This window comes from Hyla sarda, chromosome 2 (assembly GCF_029499605.1).
Source record: "Hyla sarda isolate aHylSar1 chromosome 2, aHylSar1.hap1, whole genome shotgun sequence".
NCBI lineage: Eukaryota > Metazoa > Chordata > Amphibia > Anura > Hylidae > Hyla > Hyla sarda.
Genome location: NC_079190.1, coordinates 485,230,368 through 485,256,578, shown reverse-complemented (window position 1 = coordinate 485,256,578; position 26,211 = coordinate 485,230,368). Strand labels below are relative to the sequence as shown.

The 26,211-nt window shown below is 45.7% G+C and overlaps 1 long non-coding RNA gene across 1 annotated transcript; it reads left to right on the top strand.

The window, feature by feature from the left end:
- The first annotated feature begins 3,450 nt into the window (after positions 1 to 3,450).
- Positions 3,451 to 14,468, top strand: LOC130358081 (uncharacterized). Its single transcript, XR_008889407.1, has 4 exons — positions 3,451 to 3,593; positions 3,679 to 4,045; positions 13,998 to 14,128; positions 14,214 to 14,468. It is a non-coding gene; the product is annotated as an uncharacterized LOC130358081 (long non-coding RNA).
- The last annotated feature ends 11,743 nt before the right edge of the window (positions 14,469 to 26,211 follow it).

Sequence of the window (26,211 nt, the reverse complement as noted above, 5' to 3'; positions counted from 1 at the left end):
CCCCCAACAATATTAGGCGGCTCCCCCCACATTAGGTCAGCAGTTCCCCCACAATAGTAGGCAGCTTCCCCCCACCCCCACAGACATACAGCTTCCAGCCATATACAGTGTATGGCTGGGGGTTGTATGTCTGTACTGCTGCCCCCACAGTGTTCCGGTCACCGCTCCTCCGGCCCAGGGTTACATCTACTGCTATGGCCTATGGACCATAGCAGTAGGTGCCAGGACCGGAGGAGCGGTGAACGGAACACTCAAGAAGATGACGCGGTCACTTACCAGGCCCCGGCCAGCGCGCGTTCTCCTACGATGATCCTGCGGTCCTCCTGCGTCTCTATGGTTGTACGCATGGGACGTCAGTGACGTCCCGTGCGTACGACCATAGAGGCGGAGAAGCGAGGGACCGAAGGAGGATCGCAGGAGGACGCCGGGGAATGGTGAGTGACAGGCGGACATCCTTATGTCCCGAAAAGATTTTTCGGGACACAGGGATGTCCGGGATAGGATTAGGAATACTTCTTTTTATGTGCCCGGGCCGGCTCCCGTATGTGGCTGCAGGCGGGGGCCGACCAGAGCATATAAAAACTAATACTGTATACTAAAAACCAGGGGGCCTCCAGCTGTTATGAAACTACAACTCCCAGCATGCCCGGACAGACTTTGCCGGTCCGGGCATGCTGGGAGTTGTAGTTTCACAACAGCTGGAGGCCCCCTGGTTTTTAGTATACAGTATTAGTTTTTATATGCTCTGGCCGGCCCCCGCCTGCAGCCACACACGGGAGCCGGCCCGGGCACATAAAAAGAAGTATTCCTATCCCGGAGATCGTGCCCCCCCCCCCAGCGCGGTAGCTGATGTCCGCCTCGCTGATGTCTGCCATTAACGACGGGTCTCTGGCTGCTGATAGCAGCCAGGACCTGCCGTGCATAATGCGGGCACCGGAGGTATAGGACAGAAATGTACATCTTGGCGCATTAAGTAACAGTGCATCAGGACGTACATTTACATCCTATGTCCTTAAGGGGTTAATCCCTACTAGACCCCAGACCAGAATTCATAATTCAGATCCAAGACCAGACTCCATAATTTTGACCACAGACCAGAATCCATAATTCAGACCACAGACCAGACACCATAATTCAAACCAAAGACCAGACTCCATAATTCAGACCAAAGACCAGACTCCATAATTCAGACCAGCCTCCATAATACAGACCAGACTCCATAATTCAGACCACAGACCAGCCTCCATAATACAGACCAGACTCCATAATTCAGACCACAGACCAGCCTCCATAATACAGACCAGACTCCATAATTCAGACCACAGACCAGCCTCCATAATACAGACCAGACTCCATAATTCAGACCACAGACCAGCCTCCATAATACAGACCAGACTCCATAATTCAGACCACAGACCAGACTCCATAATTCAGACCAGCCTCCATAATTCAGACCACAGAACAGCCTCCATAATACAGACCAGACACCATAATTCAAACAAAAGACCAGACTCAATAATTCAGACCACAGACCAGCCTCCATAATTCAGACCACAGACCAGACTCCATAATTCAGACCACAGACCAGCCTCCATAATTCAGACCACAGACCAGACTCCATAATTCAGACCACAGAACAGCCTCCATAATACAGACCAGACTCCATAATTCAGACCACAGACCAGCCTCCATAATACAGACCAGACTCCATAATTCAGACCACAGACCAGCCTCCATAATACAGACCAGACTCCATAATTCAGACCACAGACCAGACTCCATAATTCAGACCAGCCTCCATAATTCAGACCACAGAACAGCCTCCATAATACAGACCAGAATCCATAATTCAGACCACAGACCAGCCTCCATAATACAGACCAGACTCCATAATTCAGACCACAGACCAGAGTCTGCTGGTGTTTTCAGGTGCTGTCATACACAACAATTTGATGCTGTATGTATCTGGTAATGAAAAGGTAACAGAAACACAGAAAAGCTCTATAATTCAGACCCCAGATCAAAACGCTTAATTCAGACCACAGACAAGAATCTAAAATTTAGACCACAGGCCAGACTATCATTCACACACCAGACCAGTCTCCAGAAATAGTTCCTAAGGTTGAAAAAAGACCAGAGTTCACCCAGTTCAACCTATAACTTTATCTTGTTCCTATTGTGTTTATCCAGAAGAAGGAAAAAAAAAACTCTTCTAAGGCTGTTGCCAATTGCTCCATACCAAGGGAAATCCTTACTGACTCCAAATATGGCATCAGAATAAATCCCTGCATTAATGTTCTGTCCTTTTAAATCTGTCCTCCATAACCTGTCATGTTATTACTCTCCAGAAACATGTCCATAACCCTTTTTTTTTTGGTCACCATGACCGCCTCTAGAAATGAGCGAAGTTACAGTACTTCGATTCTGCACGAACCTCGCGGCTCTGCGATTGCTGACTTTATCCTGCATAAATTAGTTCAGCTTTCAGGTGCTCCAGTGGGCTGGAAAAGGTGGATACAGTCCTAGGAGTGGCAGTATGGTGAGTGGCAGTGCTGTGGCTCCAAGCCCGGCCAGTACCTTCTATAGCCACCCCGCATGTGTTCCGGAGTCCCCTTCAAGTACATCATTAACTAAACAATTCTGATAATACAGTTTTACAAAAACTATATTTAAAAAAAGTGGGCGGGGCAATGCCAACATTTTTGGTTTCGGCCCAAAATTTCCCTTTCGGTGAATCTCTTATATTTATACATATTATTAGGCCTCCCCTAAGCCTTTGTTTTTCTAAACTAAATAACCCTAATTCTGATAATCTTTCTGGGTACTGTAGTCCTCCCATTCCTCGTATTACCCTGGATGCCTGTATTTGAACCCTCTCCAGCTCCACTATATCTTTCTTGTAAACTGGTGCCCAGTACTGTACACAGTATTCCATGTGTGGTCTGACCAGTACTGTACACAGTATTCTATGTGTGGTCTGACTAGTGATTTGTACAGCGGTAGAATTATTTCCTTGTTGTGGGCATCTATTCCCCTATTGATGCCCCCCATGATTTTATTTGCCCTGGCAGCAGCTGCCCGACACTGGTCACTACAGGTATATTTACTATTTCCATGTCAGTTCAAGTTTTGCGTATCCAACACCCCATACAACCTTATCACCTCTTCAAAGTTAATTAAAACACCCGGATTAGACAGATTGGTTGCTGTGGGCAACTCTGCCACTTCTTCTCTGGACAGGTCTTGATGAATCTTCCCCATTGAGCCTGCGCAGTGATCTGTGTAAGAAACCTATGGGCCCAGGCTGTTAGGGCCACCAAATGATATTACAAATACTGAGTGTCTGGTTAGGAGAAACAAATATAATGTACCCACAGGGAGCAGCACCATTTTAATAAAAATTGCCAAAAATCCCTGAGATAAGTCATGCAGAATATGTTAAAAAGGTTTTTGGATTTTCAGCCAATCAGAAAGCAGCACGACTGAAATAGAACTCCCGTGAGGTCACACATGTGATGTCATCACCATTGTCATCAGTGAGGGGCCTAAACTGTAGGAACCTAGGAATACAACTTCATACCCGCCTGTGACTGGTAAGTATCACATCTTTTTGTCCAGTTCCATGTGCATTTCTATAATAAACATGTAACTAATCTCTCTTTTCTTTTCCTATCTTAGATGCACACCTTCCAGGCTGTGGGGCAGCACATACACGGACACATTGGCCCAAATTCTAGAGGTAACCTCCTTTAGTATGCCCAGAGGAAGGGCAGTACAGTAGCCATGGATTCCCTACAGGTTTCCTCCCCTCTGGAGGTTTTTCCTGTCCTGAGTTAGTTACTGTCCGCTCTTTGTGAGTGATGGAGGTTACATAAAATCCCTACACAAACATTTTTGTAAATAATAAATAAAGTTCCCTTTGTTTAAACTGTTCTTTGACTTGTTCGACTCATTTATTTTATTTGTGTGTGTGAAAAACAGTGTTAGCAAAATGTGGATGACAGAAGTGTCCAAAACTGCTGCCCGATCTGCCCCATGTGATGAGGTGAGAGGCGGCTGGTGCTGGGGGTACAGTTGTCTAGGCAACCGTAGGGCACCCAGCAAGTTCTGATGTCTTATGCCCAGAAATGGTCGGCTACTCACTGTGTCAGAAGATTCTCATCCTAGATATGAAGACAATCAGGGATCAAAACCTGTGGAGAGGAAAAGGTGACCAGTTGCCCATAGCAACCAATCAGATCACTTCTTCTAGTTTTCAGAGGTCTTGTTAAGAATGAAAGAAGCAATCTGATTGGTTGCTATGGGCAACTGATCAACTATTACAACCATGTCACGCTTAGGGTTGTCACCTGGCTGGTATTTTACCAGCACAGCTGGTATTTTAGACACCCTGCCAGTATTTGTAATATAAAAATATCTCTGATTGGTGAAGATTTCTTCCTCACACACAGGAGCTCAGCACAAAGGGAGAAGATTAACCCCTTAAGGACCACAGGCGTATGGGTACGACCTTGCTCCCTGGTACTTGAGGACCAAGGGCGTTCCTGTACGCCCGTGGGAATTTCCGTCACCCCCCGTGTCCCGGGCGGGGACTGGACCGGGATGACTGCTGATATTTATCTGCAGGCATCCCGTGCCAATGCCCAGGGGGGTCCTCAGACCACCCCATGTCAGCGATCGCCACAAATCGCCGGTGAATTCACACCGGCGATTTGCGACGATTCCGTGTCACACGGGTCTCCGGTGACCGAAAAATAAGGGATAGGAGTTAGGTGGCAGGCGTGCCACCCCACCTATCCCTGCTATTGGTTAATCAGAAGCGATCGACCAATAGCAGATTGGGGGCGTGGGATTAACGTTCGGTTGCCCCCCCACCCCCCACTCTGCCCACCCACTGTTGTCCAGGCAGAGCAGGGGAACCATCGGTGAACGGCGCAGGAGGTTATTTACCCTTGGCTGCGATCACTGGCGGCGATCCCCGGCGGCGATCCTCGGCGTCGGCGATGACGTGCGGCAGGCTCCATGGATCCTACAGAAGCCGGCAAATAGTTGCCTAGCAACATCTGGAGGGATACAGTTTGAGACCTATATACAGTGGTCTCTAAACTGTAGCCCTCCAGATGTTGCATAACTACAACTCCCAGCATGCCCAAACAGCTGTTTGCCGTTTTGGCATGCTGGGATTTGTAGTTTTGAAACATCTGGGGGGGCCACAGTTTGGAGATTACTGTGCAGTGGTCTCTAAACTTTAGCCCTCCAGATGTTGGAAAACTGCAAATCCCAGCATGCCCAAATAGCAAACAGCTGTCTCGGCATGCAGAGAGTTGTAGTTGCGTACCTACAGCTGTTGCATAACTACATCTCCCAGCATTCCCTTCAGCGATCAATACATTCTGGTAGTCGTAGTGTTGCAACAGCTGGAGGCACACTGGTTGTAAAATACTGAGTTAGGTAACAGAACCTAACTGAAGGTTTTCCAACCAGTGTGCCTCCAGCTGTTGCAAAAGTACAACTCCCAGCATTCAAAGTCTGCCAGTGCATGCTGGGAGTTGTAGTTTTGCAACAGCTAGAGGTTTGCCTCCCCCCCCCCCCATGTGAATGTACAGGGTACATTCACATGGGCGGGTTTACAGTGAGTTTCCTGCTTCAAGTTTGAGCAGTGGCAAATTTTCTGCCACAGCGCAAACTCCTAGCAGGAAACTCACTGTAAACCCCGCCAGTGGGAATGTACCCTAAAACACTGCACTACACGACACTAACACATAACAAAGGGTAAAACACTACATATACACCCCGTTACACTGTTCCCACCAATAAAAATGAAAAACTTATCGTACGGCAGTGTTTCCAAAATGGAGCCTCCAGCTGGTTTTGCCTCATTCTTTTTATTTTCACAAGCAGTAAAAGGAAAAAAAGACCCCAAAAATTTGTAACGCAATTTCTCCTGAGTATGCAAATACCCCATATGTGGGCGTAAAATGCTCTACGGATGACCAACAAGGCTCAGGAGTGAGAGAGCGCCATGTACATTTGAGGCCTAAATTGGTTATATGCACAGGGGTACGCTGATTTTACAGCGGTTCTGACATAAACACAATGTGACAAGGAGTATGTAACTAGGGGTATAGTGAGCCTTAACATCCCACAGGTGTTTGACGAATTTTGTTAAAGTTGGATGGGAAGATAACAAAAAAATATTTTTTTCATTAAAATGCTGGTGTTACCCTAAATTTTTCATTTTCACAATGGAAAATAGGAAAAAAGCCCCCCAAAATTTGTAACCCCATTTCTTCTGAGAACATAACCCATATATGGATGTAAAGGGCTCTGCGGGCAAACTACAATGCTCAAAAGAGAAGGAGCACCATTGGGCTTTTGGATAGAAAATTTGTCCGGAATTGAAGGCCACGTGTGTTTACAAAGCCCCCATAGTGCCAGAACAATGGACACATGTGACACCATTTCTCCGGTCCCAGGAACTAATGCTATGGCCGGACAGGAGGAGCGGTGGACGGAACACTGAATTGGGGCAGTACACAGACATACAGTGTCCAGCCATACACTGTATATGGCTGGAGGCTGTATGTCTGTGGGGAACACTGTCTACATAATGTGGGGGAACACTGCCTACCTAATGTGGGGGAACACTGTCTACCTAATGTGGGGGAACACTACCTACCTAATGTGGGGGAACACTGCCTAGTCCTACCTAATGTGGGGGAACACTGCCTACCTAATGTGGGGGAACACTGCCTACCTAATGTGGGGGAACACTGCCTGCCTAATGTGGGGGAACACTGCCTGCCTAATGTGGGGGAAAACTGCTGCACCTAATGTGGGGGGAACACTGCTGCACCTAATGTGGGGGGAACTATGCTGCACCTAATGTGGGGGGAACTATACTGCACCTAATGTGGGGAGAACACTGCTGCACCTAATGTGGGGGGAACTATGCTGCACCTAATGTGGGGGGAACTATACTGCACCTAATGTGGGGGGAACACTGCTGCACCTAATGTGGGGGGAACTATGCTGCACCTAATGTGGGGGGAACACTGCTGCACCTAATGTGGGGGGAACACTGCTGCACCTAATGGGGGGGGGAACACTTCTGCACCTAATGTGGGGGGAACTATGCTGCACCTAATGTGGTGGGAACTCTGCTGCACCTAATGTGGTGGGAACTCTGCTGCACCTAATGTTGGTGCCTCGTATCGACATTCGCTCACGTCACGCTCCCAGAATTCAAGGGCCGGCGTTACTATGCCCTGACGCCAGCCCTAGAACGTGACGTGCGTGAACATCAAGGGGGGGCCTCCATGTCTATTTTGCTTGGGGCCCCCAAATTCCTTCAAACGGCCCTGAATCCACTCTTGCCGGGGGTCCCCATGAGTTGTCAATCCACCCCTGCCTCCCGCTGTGAACCTCACTGCCAGGCTCTGAAGGGTGAGCGGTTAATTTGCCGACGCTGGACTGGTACGTGACGCAACGTGCCTGGACATGGGCAAAGCTTCCTGTTATGTCACGCATATATAATTAATTATGCAAATTAGCATGGCCATTTTTTTTTTTTTTGCAAGAAAGGTGGCAACCCTATCTATTAGTAGTTCAACAATGACACTAAGTAATGCTATGAAATAGTATAGCATTGTTTAGTGTTAGCAGTCTAATGATTGCATATAAAAGTCCGCTTTGGAGACTTAGAAAAGTGTCAACAAAAGAATAAAATAAGGATAGAAAAGCTCCTCTCCTAATTAAAATTAAAACAATCCCTCGTCCTAGTTTTTAAATAAAAAAAAAAAAAACACATTTAATATTGTCCTGTACAGAAATGTCCATACTATTTAAACATAATGGGGGAGATTTATCAAAACCTGTCCAGAGGAAAAGTTGCTGAGTTGCCCATAGCAACCAATGAGATCTCTTCTGAAAAATGAAATAAGCGATCTGATTGGTTGTTATGGGCAACAAATCAGATCGAATTTCCCTTTGGACAGGATTTGATAAATCTCCCCCTATGTCTATGATCCCATACTGGTGCATACTCATTTGGTGCATAATGGTGCATACTCATTTTGTAAAATAAAAAGTGACTTCTTTTAACTCCTAAACCTGTTCAGGATGCAGGGTGCATGCATACGCCCTGCATCCCGAGTCCTTATGGACATAGGGCGTATGGATAAGCCCGTGGAAATTTCGGTCCCCGCCGCTAGCTGGTTGGGGACCGGACCAGGATGCCTGCAGAAATCATTCAGCAGGCATCCTGGGACATCGCCGAAGGGGGTCCTGAGACCCCCCCCCCCCCCCAATGTCGGCGATCGCAGAAAATCGCATACCGATTCAGACATGCGATTTTCTGCTATTTCGGGCCGATCGGGTCTCTGGTGACCCGATTGCCAGGAAAATAGGGATGATCGGAGCTGTCAGTGACAGCCCCGATCATCCTGAGGGATAGGAGCGAGATTGCAGCGCTGCGATCTCCTCCTATCCCCTGCCATTAGTCAGAACTGAATTCTGACCAATGGCAGCACACGACAGGGGGTTGCCATGGAAACCCCCCGTTCTGCCCAGCCCTGGATGTCGGGCAGAACGGGGGGAGAAGATGGTGGCTGGTACCTGCAAAGAAGATGAGATGGGGATCGGCGATCATCGGTGGAGACAGCGGAGATCAGCGCCGCAGGTAGGGAGACGACGGTGGGGGGTGAAAAGAAAGGTGGCAGTAAGCGATATTTACTGCTGCCCTTCTAGTGGGTGCCAAACTGCAACTCCCAGCATGCCCAGACATGTCTGGGCATGCTGGGAGTTGTAGTTTTGCAACATCTGGAGAGTCACAGTTTGGAGACCACTATTACAGTGGTGCCCAAATGGTAGCCCACCAGATGTTGCCAAACTACAACTCTCAGCATGCCTAGACTGCCCAGGCATGCTGGGAGTTGTAGTTCTGTAACATCTGTCCCTTCAGATTTTGCAATTCTCATGAAAATTTTGAAAATTGCTGCTCTACTTGGAAGCCCTCTGATGTTTTCAAAAATGACGAAAATTTACCACCAAAATAAAGTAGAATATGTCATGAAAAAACAATCTCAGAATCAGAATAATCGGTAAAAGCATCTTAGAGTTATTAATGCTTAAAGTGACGGTGGTCAGTAAGATGTCAGATTGCCGGGTCCCGCTGCTGGGGACCCCCGGGATCTACCATGTGGCACCCACCTTTAGCGGCTTCCGGAACCACTGGAGGTCCTCAGGCTGAGTCCATCTCGACCACGGGGACGGAAGATCGTGACGTCACAATTCCGCCCCGTGTGACGTCACACTCCGCCCCTATGTCATGCCCCCTCCCATGGACTTGCATTGAGGGGCGGAGTGTGACATCATATGGGGGCGGAGTCGTGACGTCACGATCTACCGTCCCTGTGGTCGAGATGGACTCAGCCTGAGGACCTCCAACGGTTCCGGAAGCCGCTAAAGGTGGGTGCCGCATGGTAGATCCCGGGGGTCCCCCAGCAGCGGGACCCGGCAATCTGACATCTTATCCCCTATCCTTTGGATAGGGGATAAGATGTCTAGGGGCGGAGTACCCCTTTAATGACCAATCCCAATTTTTCAAATCCGTCCTGTGTCTCTTTAAGTGGTAATACCTCTGACATGCATTTACTTAGCAACGTGATTCTGAGATAGTTGTTTTCACGATATATTGTACTTTATATTAGTGGTAAATCTTTGTTGATTTATGCAGCATTTTTTGTGGAAAAACTCCAAAATATTGTGAAAAATGTGAAAAAGTTCTGGCGTTTCTTTACTGTTTTTTTTTCTTTTTTTTTAATGGAATTCCCTGTATGGTAAAAATTACGTTATTTTAATTCTTTGGGTCGGTACGATTATAGCAATACCAAATTTATATAGCTTTTTTTATGTTATTTTTTTCTTTTCTAAACAAAATCCTTTTTTTCCCTTTTTTGTGTAGTCATGTTCTGACAGCCATAACTTTTTTTTATTTTTTGGCCAAGGCCATTGTGTGGGGGCTTATTTTTTGCAAGACAAGCTGTACTTTTTATTGGTACCATTTTTTTTTGATCCATGCTACCTTTTGACCTTTTTGTGTTTTTTTTTAACTCTTTTTCTACGGCGATCACCGTGCGGGATAAATACAATTATCAATTTATTGTACAAATCATTACAGACGTGACAATACCTATTATGTATAGGTTTGTTTGTTTATTGTTATTGTTTTTTGGGTGACAATATAGGGTCATATATATATATATATATATATGTATATATATATATATATATATATATATATATATATACATATATCCTGTCAAACCCATAGATTCCGGACTGATCACGGCATCTATGGGGTTAATGCTGCCGAGACCAGCACGATCACGGTCTCGGCAGCTGCGGCGGGACCTTGGCTGTGATTGACAGCTGGGTCCCGCCGTCAAACTCCTGCAGCGCATCACGCAGAGCAGGAGATCGCTAGGACGTATGCATACTTACAGTTGCACTAACAAGCTAGCAACTTGGACATATACATACGTCCTGGGGCGGGAAGGGGTTAAAAATAGTACAATAATAGAAAATGTAAACATGTTTATTGTTTAAATCACTGACCCACGGAATAAAGAGAACATGTCAGTTTTTACCGTAAAATGCACTACGTAAAAATGAAACCCCCAAAATTTGCAAAACTTTTTTTTCAATCCCCCCCCCCAAAAAAAACTATATAATGTGCCTCAAGCCTATCCAGCAGCCACATGTCAGTAAGTCAAGTCGTCTATGTCTGCTATCACTGCCTACAGTCAAGTCAAGTCTATAGTCAAGTCTATTATAGTCAGCGTGGCTGAGTTAAAGTCTGTCCAAACACTGCAAGTCCCAGCAAGCTGCAAGGTCCCCTCTGTGTTACTGGTCACCTCTCTGGGATCCTGGCCTAGCTGTAAAGACTGTACTATCTGTCTACCTCAGTAAAGCTACCGTTAACCCTAAACTGGTCTTGGACTATTATTACACTGCCTAACCTAGGAATAGCGGTGCTACTGTTAGGGTGGTTACTGGGAAAGCTACGCCCTGGCATCACGAACATTTAGGGGTTAATAACATCTGCCCCTGGGCTATAGCATACACCTCACACCTTCACACCCTGTGGCACACCCCAGTGGCATCTAGTGAGAAAAGAAATGAGTGGGCATTTTTTTGTGGTGTTTTTGCTTTGTGGTGCCTTGGGGGGGGGGGTGTAGGTCAGTTGGGGTTTTGCTGTGAGGTATATCACGGTTATAATTAACTCTTGTCAGTCGTGACGCCAGGGTGAGGGTTAATACTGTGATGCTTGGCCTATCGCCACCCTTCCCGAAAACGATAGGGAGATGTAGAATAAATGCATTGTCCACAACCAGAGCTTTGCTGAAAACTTTCAGAAACTTTACTGAAGATTTTCTGTAACATGGGATAACAGGAACAGTCTTTATAACAAAGTCTATGTACAGCTTAGCTGAGATTGACGTATGGTTGGGACTTTTGTAAATTCTTTAGCTTAGTAGGATTTAGTATGCGCAGATCCGCTGGATTTAGGGTTATGTTTAGGTCCAGGGTCCTTGCTAGAAGTAGCGGAGAAGTTTGTAAGAACTCACTGTTTGATTGAAGCCGAGGCCGGCAGGCTTTGGCCCAGTGGTTGCCGATGACAGCTGCGCAGATCTTTACTCATCAGCAGCCCACCAGGAAAGAGAGCGATTAATGGCCGCAGCTCCCTTATATGGGCAGGGGCTGGCCATTTTAGGATTGGTCGCCACCATCTGTCAATCAGCTTTACAAGGTATTGTGGGTATCACATGACCCAGAACCTCCAAAGGTCCTCTTACCTACCATAGAGACTAAACTACAGTCACATGACCCGCAGGCCCTGCGACGCTATGCAAGGTAAGTATACACTTTCTATACAGTATTTACATTTATTTAAAGAGGGGTGACTAGGGGAAGACTAAAGAAGCGGAATCCCACAGTTACTAGGAACTCTGACTTTGGGGACCCCTAACAAAGGTACGGTATGCAATACGGTACCGGGACATCACATTTTTTTTTGCTAAAAAAAAACTCAAACAAAAATTGCATCTGTTCCTAGGCTTAGACTGGGATTAAAGGAAAATGGTCACCCATTCAGTCACACTAAACCCAATACACAGGGTTACAGTGCAGGTGAACATGAGACCGATGCAAGCTCTTTGACAGATATGCGTACCTGTAGTCCGGCCCCGGTGTCCCTCTGAAGGTCCGCTTCATCCTGCGCTGAATTGCACGCTGGAGGCGGCCCGCCGGCTGGACTTGAATATTTATGGGCGCTGGCCACGTGAGCGCCCAAAAGGCACAAGTGCTCATGAGACCAGCACCCACACTATAACCGGGTGTATCAGGTTTAGCGTGGTGAACGGGTGACCGTTTTCCTTCAAACACAACTTATGGGTAGCCTTTTTCAAAGCCCATATTGCTTTTTTTTTTTTTTATTATTATATTCCCCCCCCCCCCCTTCCGACAGATGTCTGTCCAGCTGTTGCAAATCTACAACTCCCAGTATACCCTGACAGATGAAGGCCGAAGGCTGTCAGGGCATGCTGGGAGTTGTAGTTTTGCAACTGCTGGACAGCCACAGGGGATCACTGATGCAGTACGTCAATCTCGGCCTATGCTGCCTGATCTTGAACTGGCAGCAGGAGCCACAACCACTTTAAATCAATAAGCAGCGCTGGCTGCCGGGACGTCTGATGAATAATATCCTTCCTCTCCATACCGCAACGTCAGGGGCATCGCTCGTCATACGTCCCAGCAGCCAGCGCTGACCATTGGGAGAGATTTATCAAAACCTGTCCCGAGGAGAAGTTGCTGAGTTGTCCATAACAACCAATCAGATCGCTTCTTAAATTTTTTAGAGGCCCTTTCAAAAATGAAAGAAGCGATCTGATTGGTTGCTGTGGGCAACTCTGCCACTTCTTCTCTGGACAGGTCTTGATGAATCTTCCCCATTGAGCCTGCGCAGTGATCTGTGTAAGAAACCTATGGGCCCAGGCTGTTAGGACTGACAATAGGTGACCTTCAGTTTATTTATGTTTCTAACTGTTCACTGGATATAATAAAAACACTGACCACTTCTAACTTTTGCTGGACAACTGGGGGTCGGCCACAGCGTTTATTTAATAACCATTAAAATAAACCATTTATATCCGAACTTCTGATTGAACACTCTCAGAGGTAAGCGGTCAGCCGGCCGTCCTCTTCGACGGGCATCACACTCTGCTCTCCAGGAAAATCTCCTCCAAATTTCTCCTCCGCCACGCTGTGACTTAGCCTAAAAGAGAATAACATTAAAACGGGAACCAAAACACAACCCGCTCCACATCACCAGATCCCAAGGTCAAAGACCTAACAGGCACCATCCAGCCGAATAGTCCTAAAAGTCCCACGGGACCCACCTTTTACCAAGGGATAAAACACCGACACAAAGTAAGATAATATTTCCTTTTTTTTTTTTTTTTTTTTTACCAACTATCACCCAATTTTTATTTTTTTATTTTTTATATATATACCAAAACAGAACGTACAAGGGGTGGGTGGGTGGGACATCTTCACACTTGCCGGGGACTCCACAAAGAGGAAGCCGGAAGCCTCACAACACATTTTATCCCCTATTACTCCTCCTCCCCTTCCTGTTAACCTAGCCTATCCCTGTCCTCCTGCCCTTCTAGGTTACACCCCCCTATTTCTCCAGCTCCTCATTTTATTCTTTTCTTCTAACTTTTATTTAACCCCCTCCTTGCCAGTCCGAGACGCCGCCTCCTAAATGGCGCGGCGTCGAACAGGCCACCAAATGATATTACAAATACTGAGTGTCTGGTTAGGAGAAACAAATATAATGTACCCACAGGGAGCAGCACCATTTTAATAAAAATTGCCAAAAATCCCTGAGATAAGTCATGCAGAATATGTTAAAAAGGTTTTTGGATTTTCAGCCAATCAGAAAGCAGCACGACTGAAATAGAACTCCCGTGAGGTCACACATGTGATGTCATCACCATTGTCATCAGTGAGGGGCCTAAACTGTAGGAACCTAGGAATACAACTTCATACCCGCCTGTGACTGGTAAGTATCACATCTTTTTGCCCAGTTCCATGTGCATTTCTATAATAAACATGTAACTAATCTCTCTTTTCTTTTCCTATCTTAGATGCACACCTTCCAGGCTGTGGGGCAGCACATACACGGACACATTGGCCCAAATTCTAGAGGTAACCTCCTTTAGTATGCCCAGAGGAAGGGCAGTACAGTAGCCATGGATTCCCTACAGGTTTCCTCCCCTCTGGAGGTTTTTCCTGTCCTGAGTTAGTTACTGTCCGCTCTTTGTGAGTGATGGAGGTTACATAAAATCCCTACACAAACATTTTTGTAAATAATAAATAAAGTTCCCTTTGTTTAAACTGTTCTTTGACTTGTTTGACTCATTTATTTTATTTGTGTGTGTGAAAAATAGTGTTATCAAAATGTGGATGACAGAAGTGTCCAAAACTGCTGCCCGATCTGCCCCATGTGATGAGGGGAGAGGCGGCTGATGCTGGGGGGGACAGTTGTCTAGGCAACCGTAGGGCACCCAGCAAGTTCTGATGTCTTATGCCCAGAAATGGTCGGCTACTCCCTGTGTCAGAAGATTCTCATCCTAGATATGAAGACAATCAGGGATCAAAACCTGTGGAGAGGAAAAGTTGCCCAGTTGCCCATAGCAACCAATCAGATCACTTCTTCTATTTTTCAGAGGTCTTGTTAAGAATGAAAGAAGCAATCTGATTGGTTGCTATGGGCAACTGATCAACTTTTCCCCTGCATGGGTTTTATCCCGTTCAGGACCCATGACGTAATGGTATGTCCCGACACCCTGGGTCTTAAGGACCAGGGACGTACATTTACGTCATGGGCAGTTCTAGTCCCCGGGGATCGGAGCAGGATGCCTGCTGAAATCATTCAGCAGGCATCCCGTGCAAATGCCCAGGGGGGTCATCAGACCCCCCCATGTCGGCGATCGCGGCAAATCGCAAGTGAATTCACACTTGCGATTTGCACGATTCCGGGTCATTACGGGTCTATAGTGACCCGGTGACCCGGAATGTAGGGGGGATCGCGGGTGTCTAAGACACCCAGAATCCCCCTGAAGCGATAGGAGTGAGGTGGCAGGGTTGCCACCCCTCCTATCCCTGCTATTGGTGGTCTAGACGCGACCACCAATAGCAGATCGGGGGCAGGGGGGTTTACTTTCGTTTTCCCCGTCCTGCCCTCCCACAATAGGCGGGGCAGGACGGGGAAACGACGGGGACTGGCGCCGAAGAACCACTTACCGATCCGGGCAGACGACGGAGGCTGTGGGCGACGGAGATCGGCGGGCGGCGATGACGTGCGGCTGGATCCGACGGAAGCCGGTGAGTTGGCTAGCAACATCTGGAGGGTACAGTTTGAGACCATTATACAGTGGTCTCTAACTGTAGCCCTCCAGATGTTGCAAAACTACAACTCCCAGCATGCCCAGACAGCTGTTTGGGCATGCTGGAATATATAGTTTTGCAACAGCTGGAGGACTACAGTTCGAGACCACTATATAGTGGTCCCTAAACTGTAGCCCCTCTAGATCTTGGAATACTACAACTCCTAGCATGCCCAAACAACTGTTTGCTGTCAAGGCATGCTGGGAATTGTAGTTTTGCAACAGCTGGAGGACCACAGTTTGGAGATCACTTTGCAGTGTTCTCTAAAACTGTAGCCCTCCAGATGTTGCAAAACTGCAAATCCCAGCATGTCCAAACAGCAATCAGCTGTCTCGGCATGCTGGGAGTTGTAGTTGCGTACCTCCAGCTATTGCATAACTACATCTCCCAGCATGCCCTTCGGCGATCAGTACATGCTGGGAGTTGTAGTTTTGCAACAGCTGGAGGCACACTGGTTGGAAAATACTGAGTTAGGTAACAGAACCTAACTGAAGGTTTTCCAACCAGTGTGTTTCCAGCTGTTGCAAAAGTATAACTCCCAGCATAAACGGTCTGTCAGTACATGCTGGGAGTTGTAGTTTTGAAACAGCTGGAGGTTCCCCCCCCCCCCATGTAAACGTACAGGGTACATTCACACGGGCAGGCTTACAGTAAGTTTCCTGCTTCAAGCTTGGGCTGCGGCAAATTTTTCGCCGCAGCTCAAACTCCTGGCGAGAAACTCACCGTAACACGTCAGTGCAAATGTACCCTAAAAACACTACACTACACTAACACATAATAAAGAGTAAAACACTACATATACACCCCCTTACACTGTCCCCCCCAATTAAAAATGAAAAACGTATTGTATGGCAGTGTTTCCAAAACGGAGCCTCCAGCTGTTGCAAAACAACAACTCCCAGCATTTACGGACAGCCACTCACTGTCCAGGCATGCTGAGAGTTTAGCAACAGCTGGAGGCACCCTGTTTGGGAATCACTGGCATAGAATACCCCTATGTCCACCCCTATGCAATCCCTAATTTAGTCCTCAAATGCGCATGGCACTCTCTCTCCCTTTGGAGCCCTGTCGTATTTCAAGGAAACAGTTTAGGGCCACATATGGGGTATTTCCGTACTTGGGAGAAATTGCACTACAAATTTTGTGGGGCTTTTTCTCCTTTTACCCCTTATGAAAAGGAAAAGTTGGGGCTACACCAGCTTGTTAGTGTAACAAAATAAAAAAATTTACACTAACATGCTGGTGTTGCCCTTTACTTTTTATTTTCACAACCGTTAAAAGGAAAAAAAGACCCCCAAAATTTGTAACGCAATTTCTCCTGAGTACAGAAATACCCCATATGTGGGCCTAAAATGCTCTGCGGGCGCACTACAAGGCTCAGGAGTGAGAGCGCACCATGTACATTTGAGGCCTAAATTGGTGATTTGCACAGGGGTGGCTGATTTTACAGCGGTTCTGACATAAACGCAAAAAAATAAATACAGACATGTGACCCCATTTTGGAAACTACACCCCTCACGTAATGTAATAAGGGGTACAGTGAGCATTTACGCCCCACTGGTGTCTGACAGATTTTCGGAACAGTGGTCCGTGAAAATGAAAAATTGTATTTTTAATTTGCACAGCACACTGTTCCAAAGATCTGTCAAACGCCAGTGGGGTGTAAATACTCATTCCACCCCTTATTAAATTCTGTGAGGGGTGTAGTTTCCAAAATAGGGTCACATGTGGGTATTTATTTTTTTGCGTAAAGCTCAATGGCGCTCCTTCTCTTCTGAGCATTGTAGTGCGCCAGCAGAGCACTTGACGTCCACACATGGGGTATTTCCATACTCAGAAGAGATGGGGTTACAAATTTTGGGGGGTATTTTCTGCTATTAACCCTTGCAAAAATTAGAAATTTGGGGGGAAACACACATTTTAGTAAAAACATTTTTTTTTTTTACATATGCAAAAGTCGTGAAACCCCTGTGGGGTGTTAAGGCTCGCTTTATTTCTTGATACGTTCCTCAAGGGGTCTAGTTTCCAAAATGGTATGGCATGTGTTTTTTTTTTTTTTTGCTGTTCTGACACCATAGGGGCTTCCTAAATGTGACATGCCCCCCCGAGCAAAATTTGCTCTCAAAAAGCCAAATATGACTCCTTCTCTTCTGAGCATTGTAGTTCGCCCATAGTGCACTTCAGGTCAACTTATGGGGTACCTCCATACTTAGAATAGATGGGGTTACACATTTTGGGGGTCTTTTCTGCTATTAACCCTTGCAAAAATGTGAAATTTGGGGGGAAACACACATTGTAGTGAAAAAAAATTTTTTTTTTAGATATGCAAAAGTCGTGAAACACCTGTGGGGTATTAAGGCTCACTTTATTCCTTGTTACGTTCCCTAAGGGGTCTAGTTTCCAAAATGGTATGGCATGTGTTTTTTTTTGCTGTTCTGGCACCATAGGGGCTTCCTAAATGCAACATGCCCCCCAAAAACCATTACAGAAAAACGTACTCTCCAAAATCCCCTTGTCGCTCCTTCCCTTCTGAGCCCTCTACTGCACCCGCCGAACACTTTACATAGACATATAAGGTATGTGCTTACTCGAGAAAAATTGGGCTACAAATATAAGTATACATTTTCTCCTTTTACCCCTTCTACAAGAACATGCGAGTGTAAAAAATGAAGATTGTGAATTTTCTCCTTCACTTTGCTGCTATTCCTGTGAAACACCTAAAGGGTTAAAACGCTGACTGAATGTCATTTTGAATACTTTAGGGGGTGCGGTTTTTATAATGGGGTCATTTATGGGGTATTTCTAATATGAAGACCCTTCAAATCCACTTCAAACCTGAACTGGTCCCTGAAAAATAGTGAGTTTGAAAATGTTGCGAAAAATTGGAAAAAGGCTGCTGAACTTTGAAGCCCCCTGGTGTCTTCCAAAAGCAAAAACACATCAATTTTATGATGCAAACATAAAGTGGACATATTGTATATGTGAATCAAATTTTTTTTTATTTGGAATATCCATTTTCCTTACAAGCAGAGAGCTTCAAAGTTAGAAAAATGCTAAATTTTCTAATTTTTCATCAAATTTTGGGATTTTTCACCAAGAAAGGATGCAAGTTATCATAAAATTTTACCACTATGTTAAAGTAGAATATGTCACGAAAAAACAATCTCGAAATCAGAATGATAACTAAAAGCATTCCAGAGTTATTAATGTTTAAAGTGACAGTGGTCAGATGGGCAAAAAACGCTCTGGTCCTAAGGTGTAAAATGGCCTGGTCCTTAAGGGGTTAATAAATCTCCACCAATAATTATTACAACCATCTCACGCACTTAGGGTTGTCACCTGGCTGGTATTTTAGACACCCTGCCAGTATTTGTAATATAAAAATAGCTCTGATTGGTGAAGATTTCTCCCTCACACACAGGAGCTCAGCACAAAGGGAGAAGATTAACCCCTTAAGGACCACGGGCGTATGGGTACGACCTTGCTCCCTGGTACTTAAGGACCGAGGGCGTTCCTGTACGCCCGTGGGAATTTCCGTCACCCCCCGTGTGCCGGGCGGGGACCGGACCGGGATGACTGCTGATATTTATCTGCAGGCATCCCGTGCCAATGCCCAGGGGGTGCAGAGCAGACTTTCCGTTCTTTGGACTGTACACAGGAGACTCATGTATTATGAGTCCCCTTTTTGTTTCCCTTTTAATAGTAAATTTGGTTTCACTTTCTATCATATTCATGAATTAGGGTTTTACATGTCTTTAAACTTTGACGCTTAAGAAATGCGCCAAAGTGCACCAAAGTACACCAATTCCTGGTCAACGGATGCCACACAAATTGAGAAAAAAAGATATAGCCTCATTTGTAATTGTCCATCTTATCCAACATAGTGATGGAAAGTACCAATAACTGTGTGACCAGATGGATCAAAAACTCCCTCCACACTCTCAACGCATTTCATGCAGTAAGAAAATGCAATGTCATCAGGGGAGTAAATGCAATAGGGAGGAAAGACAGTCTGGTGTATATCATATATTCTCATATATATACACACCAGCACTCCCAATACATCAATCCTAACTTAGTGCAGTCTGGGACCTGCGGTTCCACACAGATCCTCTGCTACAAGGTCAGACCATTTCTGTTATCACTCGGACACAGGGACACCTCTATAGGGTGATGGTTGAGGTGTTTAACCCCTTATACAGAGTACTATCCATCTAGTTCTTTATTTCTGGTGCCCTTCCATTAGGAACCCCACTATGGATAGCTCGGTTGTCCCAGTTATCGAGGACTGGACCTGTGGTGTTTTCTGAAATCTGTTTGCACCTCGCTAAGGACCATCAGAAATATAATCTAGCTTGTTTTCTTAAAGGGGTACTCCGCCCCTAGACATCTTATCCCCTATCCAAAGGATAGGGGATAAGATGTCTGATCGTGGGGGACCCACCACTGGGCCCCCCGCGATCTTCTTGCTGCACCCGGCATTTGTTTAGAGTGTTGGGTGCAGCGTCGGAGGATTGTAACGTTATGGCCAAGTTCTCTCGTGAAGTCATGGCCACGCCCTCTCAATGCAAGTCTATGGGAGGGGCGTGACTGCCACCACGCCCCCTCCCATAGACTTGCATTGAGGGGGCGTGATCGTGATGTCATGAGGGGCATGGTTGTGACATTGTGATGAACCTCTGACCCCACATCGCCAGTCTTCCGGCACGGAGATAAGTTCGCTCCGTGCACCGGATGACTGAGGTGCCACAGACAAGATCGCGGGGGTACTTTGGATAGGGAATATGATGTCTAGGGGCAGAGTACCCCTTTAAGCATACAAATAGAAGGTAGCAGCAGCACTCAAAGAATGGAGGTGCACAATTTGATCTAAATTGAACCCTTCCACCACACTGATGGTAGGGTCCCATCCGAAGTGAGGTCACCCTTCGCGTAGTGGTTGGGGAACACGTTTTGATCAAAAAGTGCACTAAGAACCTCCAAGAGTGCTGCTGCAACCTTTTATTTGAATACTTTGTATTTGCCACAGCAGCATGCACCCGTGTATTAGGTTGTTGTGCTGGCTATTTTTGTGTTTGTTTGTAGCTTGTTTTCTTGATGCTCTGACTAAACCTTCATATCATCACTCAAGTCATCCATTTCCTCTGGTTATCTTTCTCAGATCCTAGATTGTGTAAGGTAGAAGGCATTACAACATTTTACTGCATCCTGTATTACCTCCTGATAAATTCCATTATATCCTATGAACATTGTGATGTCACACAGTTGTCTGTCTATATGCAAACATGTGTTACACATGTTCTGGGCTTCCATTCCATTCTGACATAATCAAATTTGCTCTGAATTTGGGCTCGCCTGGTACTGAATTTCCTTAGATTCCGATCGGGCTTCTGTAAACTAAACTGTGAACCATACACTCTAAGCCTTACTAGTCTAGTGAACATTCACCGAGACGTGTGTAGTGACACGGGGGTGCAAGGAATTTTCATCACTAAGTGACGCCAGGGCACCGGTAGCCTACACACAATCCGAGGTGGAGACTGCTTCTCCTGAGCCAGACACGGGGGGGGGGAAGAAACACACTGACGTCAGGTTACGGACAATTGTTTTTACTGAGCAGGTGCAGATGGTACAACACACAGTACAGAGCAGAGTAGAAGGGGTGCAGTGTAACCCTTGGGAGCCCTGCTGCCTTGCTGGGACTTGAATTACAGAGATTTGAGACTTGAAGATTTCCCACGCTGACTAGGGTTCTTATAAGGTCCAATTACTGTCACTGCCAGGGTTTGACTCACCACTGTATTGGGGAACACTTGCAGAATGGCGGGGCTGACTTGAGAAGATATGTTCTTTAGGCTTCCCTTAGGAGTCACCACACACATCTTCCACCTCCTTACCACACTGTAGCTCAGCATAAACTGAACTATGCACTCCGACTGGGGCAACTCCTCCCTCACTACACTATATACTAGAGAATTTAGGAGTTCCCATTGGGCAGGCAGGGTCATCTGGTTAGCACTGCATATCTTGCTTAACCCCTTAACGCATATGGACGTTTATGAACGTCCATAAGCGTCTCCTGAGGTATGACGCGCGCTCAGCAGGTGAGCGCGCATCATACCCGGTGGGTTCCGGTTGCTATAAGCAACCAGGACTCGTGGCTAATGCCGGACATTGCCGATTAGGCTGATTTCCAGCATTAACTCTGAAAGTAAAAGCTTCCCGGCAGCTCAGTCGGGGTGATCGGGACCATCGCGGTAAAATTGCGATGTTCCGATCAGCTAGGACACAGCAGAAGGGTCCCTCACCTGCCTCCTGCGAGTCCGAACAGCGATTGATTGCTCCAAGCCTGAAATCCAGGCTTGAGCAATCAACTGCCGATAACACTGATCCCTGCCATTGAATTCAATGGCAGTGATCAGTGTATTGAATCAATGTACTGCATGTTATAGTCCCCTATGGGAGCTATAACATTGCAAAAAAAAAGTGAAAAAAATAGTTAATAAAGATCATTTAATCCCTTCCCTAATAAAAGTTTGAATCACCCCCTTTTCCCAATAAAAAAAATGTCCAATCTATAAAAATAAATTGTTAATTAAACCCCACGGTCAATGGCGTACGTGCAAAAAATTCCAAAGTCCAAAATTGCGTATTTTTGGTCACTCTTTATACCATAAAAAATTAATAAAAAGTGATCAAAAAGTCTGATCAAAACAAAAATGGTACCGAAAAAAACTTCAGATCACGGCACAAAAAATTAGCCCTCATACCGCCCCGTAAATGGAGAAATTAAAAAGTTATAGGGGTCAGAAGAGGACAATTTTAGACGTATAGATTTTCCTGCATGTAGTTATGATTTTTTTCAGAAGTAATACAAAATCAAACCTATATAAGTAGGTATTATTTTAATCGTATGGACCTACAGAATAAAGATAATGTGTCATTTTTACCGAAAAATGTACTGCATAGAAACGGCAGCCGTCAAAATTTACAAAATTGCGTTTTTTCTTCCCTTTTGTCGCACAATGATTTTTTTTTCGTTTCGCCGTAGATTTTGGGGTAAAATGACTGATGTCCTTACAAAGTAGAATTGGCGGTGCAAAAAAATAAGCCATCATATGGATTTTTAGGTGCAAAATTTAAGGTGTTATTATTTTTAGAAGGTGATGAGGAAAAAACGAAAATGCAAAAACTGAAAAACCCTCCGTCCTTAAGGGGTTAAAGGCACAGTACATAAATAACCTAATGAATATAATAAAGTGCATGAAGACAGTAAACATTTTTCACAGTGGGCCCAACACAAGAGCAGCAGGCATGCCCGAGATCTGCCGCCCACAGGACAGCCTTAGGTGCTGGGACACCACATGTGCATGTCCGACACAGAAAATGTGTTCGGCCGCCCAGAAGCAATGCACTATATGCATTGTCGCTTATGTACACTTAGTTCACAGGGTCAGGCATACAGCGTATGCTTTGCTGCTCAGTGTACAGGAGCAGGTACTCCAGCCTTTGAGAAAAGTCCCTGCTCCTGTCAAATCGGAATCAAATCCAATGGCCAAGTTTCAGGATATATGTTCATCTATGTTTACAACTTTCAACCCTAGATCCTCACTAGTTTTTATGCCAAAAAATACTATATTCCTATGTTTAAAGGGGTACTCCGCCCCTAGACATCTTATCCCCTATCCAAAGGATAGGGGATAAGATGTCAGATCGCCGCGGTGCCGCTGCTGGGGATCCCCGCTGTGGCACCGCACTATCATTACAGCACAGAGCGAGTTCGCTCTGTGCGTAATGACGGGCGATACAGGGGACGGAGCCGCGTGACATCATGGCTCCACCCCTCGTGACATCACGGCCCGTCCCCTTAATGCAAGTCTATGGCAGGGGGCGTGACGACCGCCGCGCCCCCTCCCATAGACTTGTATTGAAAGGGGCGGAGCCGTGACGTAACGATGCCCCGGCCCCTGTATTGCGCGTCATTACGTGCAGAGCAAACTCGCTCTGTGCTGAAATGATAGCACAGTGCTTCAGCGTGGATCCCGGGGCTCCCCAGCAGCGGCACCGCGGTGATTTGACATCTTATCCCCTATCCTTTGGATAGGGGATAAGATGTCTAGGGGCGGAGTACCCCTTTAAGGGACCATCTGATGTCATAGAAAGAAATCCCAAACTCGCTTACTAGCAAGAGGAGAGAGAGAGAGTTGATGCAAAATGTTCTTGACACGGGCCCTCAGTCGTCTTTTTGTCTGTTTTTTATTAATAGTAACCATTTTAACGGATATGTCATTTTTTTCCTTCCTGCTGTTGCACATGTCAAATATAAATCTACCACAAATAAAATAAATAAAAAATGTGTTAATATTTAATCTTAATTCCAGATCTCCATTGCGCACACTACGTGATGTTATATGCAATGTACAGTCTGTAAGTGATTATACAAATACCAAACAAATTAGAGGTGCGCACGTTCAGCATCTGTGTTCGGCGCAGCAGATTAGTGTAGCCTGAGGTGTCAATGTGCTTAGTCGGTGCCTTGATGCTTGTGTTAGACATCCTGTACATGTACCGCCCTATTATATAACACAATAGAAAACATAAGCTGATGCACGTGTCTGAGCGAAGATAAAATGACCTGAACCGTCCTGTGTCTTCTACCGAGGAACATTTCAAAACTGAGATTTGAAGGCTAAACAAGTGAGCCGAGGACAACCAAACAGAAGAGGTGCCTGTGCCTGGTCCAGACTCAAAGACACTTAGGATTCTCCTTCTAAGACTAAATCTAGAAGTCAACATGGTCAGCTGTATCATCCAAAGCATTGCCATTATGATGGGCTTCGCGGCCACCCTACTGACATTTGCTATCTTTGGAATGCCACACTGGAGAATGTCCGTCATAGTAGAAGGCAACGCTAATGGCAGACGCCTCGATGGGTACTGGGTTGGCCGTTGGGATGGACTTTGGATGACCTGTGTGAGACAAACCGGCAGCCCGATGGCTTGTCAACCCTATTCGCAAACTATAATGATGTCTCCAGATCTGAAGATTTCAAGAATTCTGATGTCCTTTGCTATAATGGCGGCAGTTGGTGGTTGTGCCTGCTCTCTTATTGGCATTCTCTTCGATAAATGCTTCCCTTCAAACGACAAAAGAAACCAGCGCTGCTTCCTTCTTCTGGCGGGCATAAGTTTCATCATGGCTGGACTACTTGTTTTCGTACCAGCGTTATATACAGCAATAAGCACCTTGAAATCGCTCTGCTACTCCAATTGCAAAAATGTCCAGCACCAGGAAATCGGTGAGGCCGTCATGCTCGCATGGCCAACGGTGATGCTCTTCATCATCGGAGGGTCGATATTTTGTTGGTATCACCCTTGCATTTGCTCAGAGAAGAAGTGTATCTGCCCATGTGAAGAAATCCGACCCGATTTGTGTCCAGAGGACAACGATCAATACCTAGAACTTACAGTGTTCCATCAAAACCGAAGGCAAAACCAGGATGTTGTGATCTAGATACACACTTGGGCTACACGTTGAAAGGACGACTCCATTTCTAAGCGCAGTGTTAGGATTACTCTACATGAAAAGTAGTAACTTTTCTGATTTTGTTGGTTTCTTTTCTATTTTTGCACCACACCAACGTCAGGATTCTGCTGGTCGCATGATACCAGTACGCAGTTGTACTATAGAAGCTCAGATGGGTACGTAGTTAGAACAAGGTGGTGTACTTGGAACCAAAGGTTGAAGGACACATCTGACGTACGTGCAACAAAGAATCTCAGTTTGTTTCCAAGGGCAATGGGAAGAATTATGACACTCAACATGTTATGTAGATAACACCTATGAAATTTTGTTAAAATGTAGCTATATTTTGAAACTAAGTAGTCTTCAACCTGTGGACCTCGAGATTTTGCAAAACTACAACTTCCCACATGGCCGGACAGCCACTGGCTGTCCAGGCATGCGGGAAGTTGTAGTTTTGCAAAATCTCGTGGTCCACAGGTTGAAGACCACTGCTCTAAATAGTTGTCTCGTGAAAGTAGCCCTATTGGACATCATTGAAGGGGGGTCTCAAACTTGAAACCACCATATAAGTGGCCTTCACCTTGCCTGTACTTGAACTACTAATGGCCCTTTTCTAAAATGCTGTGTACTACTATACTAGTAGAGATAAGGGAATCGATTCGGCACAAATTGGATTTGGTAAAAATTTCACAAATGCTAACTTTTTTGTTAATTTAGCATGTTTTGCCCCTAAAGCGAGCAGCCATACTGTATGTATTGTAGCTTCCACTCATTACATTCACTAGGCCACCTTGTTCGACCCCCTCAGTGTACTGTATAGGAGCAGGTGTTGTTGTCAGTAGATCCCAGCTCCAGTACATACTTTGCGTGGGTCATCAGGGCACTTCTGAATCAAAATCGTGATCTGAATCTAGAACAAATGTGACAGATATCTCCAAATGGGACCCAAACTAATTTTGTGGAATTAGAAATGGGAATTGGAATGTCCTCCTCGTGATGAGAACTGACTAGTAGCTGGACTAGTAATGATCACTGGACTGGCTTTACTATAAAAAAAAAAAGTTGTTTTTAGGGGACAAAACATTCTAAACTCTACCTCAGTAGTCACTATGAAGTGTTCTAGGTAGATACGCAGTTACTCCTTATGGAGCTGTAGTGTGACCAGAAAT